The following is a 1166-nucleotide window of genomic DNA, read 5'->3' on the forward strand; positions in this document are numbered from 1 at the left end:
AATGGGGCTGGGAGTGGGGGTGGGGGTAAAAGAACAAGATGAACTATGAGCTGGGGCTAGAGAGCTGAAGAGATTCCTCAACAGTCAGAAAGAGACAGAGGGCCAAGCTGGCCTGAGGGGTGTGCTCCCTCCCATGCCTCTAGGAGAGGGCAGGAAGTAGGGGAATGGCTGCGAGGTACACCAGTGTGCCCGCATCAAGTGCCGAGAAGGATCTCCACGCCCAGGAGGGTAGGAAAGCAGCAGAGATACTGCTTCTCATCTATGGGAGCCAAAATAAAGTCAACACCAGGGAAAGTTTTCAAATGTCCTCATTAGATCCCTGGGAACTTTAGAGGGTGGGATGAGCATGAGGGAACGGGGGAAGAAAGAGAAAGGTAGTACAATAACAGTGGTTGGAATTTCCAGGGAACTCAGTAGGATAAGGGTCTGGAATAAGATTAAATTAGATTCTGAGAAAAGTGAATGATGAGATTCTTGCAATCCAGAGTTTGTGGAGCACAGATTATATCCACCATATATCGGTTCATATATTGCTTACAACCCTTGGTACTCACTCACCTTCTGTTAATACCTTACTTGAGGATCAGTTCTTAGGTCATTTGATATAAACAACAATGTTAAAGCACGTTCACCTTCAAATTTTTTCAAAACCATAAAAAATTTATATGTTGATTGTGATAGTTGCTGTATTCCAATGATAAGAAAATATATCTTTTGGATGAAAATGAAGAGATAATGAAACAATAAAACAGAATACACATATTTACTTTAATTCTTTGAAGTACACTATTAATAAATTGTTTAAATGTAATTGTTTCCTAGAAAATTCCAGAAAAAGATTACCAGGAAATGGGAGGATAAAGTAATAAAATATTGAACTACTGAGCAACTAGGAACATTTTTACAGAAACAAAGATTATGTTACCAGTGTTATTCTTTGGCTTCTTACTACAAAAATAATTGGTTAGAAGTTTCTATGTTTCCCTTATTATATTACAGAAAAGGGCAGAATAGTCTTCAGTCAATAATTTCATTATGTTTATACATTTTTATCAAAAGGTAGCAAAAAATCTCATAAAACAAACAAAAATTCCAAATGAAAATTTAACAAGTAGATTTTAAGCTCTGTCTTGGACCATTAACAAATTAAAATACAAAGTTTCAGT

General features: G+C 36.9%; 1 protein-coding gene across 1 annotated transcript in view; it reads right to left on the reverse strand.

Annotated features, from left to right (window-relative positions):
* The window catches only part of ADGRB3 (adhesion G protein-coupled receptor B3), an 871792-nt gene that overhangs the window by 319832 nt on the left and 550794 nt on the right, over window positions 1–1166 (reverse strand). The window lies entirely within an intron of this gene.

This window comes from Propithecus coquereli, unplaced genomic scaffold (genome assembly GCF_000956105.1).
Source record: "Propithecus coquereli isolate 6110/MARCELLA unplaced genomic scaffold, Pcoq_1.0 Scaffold324, whole genome shotgun sequence".
NCBI classification, from domain to species: domain Eukaryota; kingdom Metazoa; phylum Chordata; class Mammalia; order Primates; family Indriidae; genus Propithecus; species Propithecus coquereli.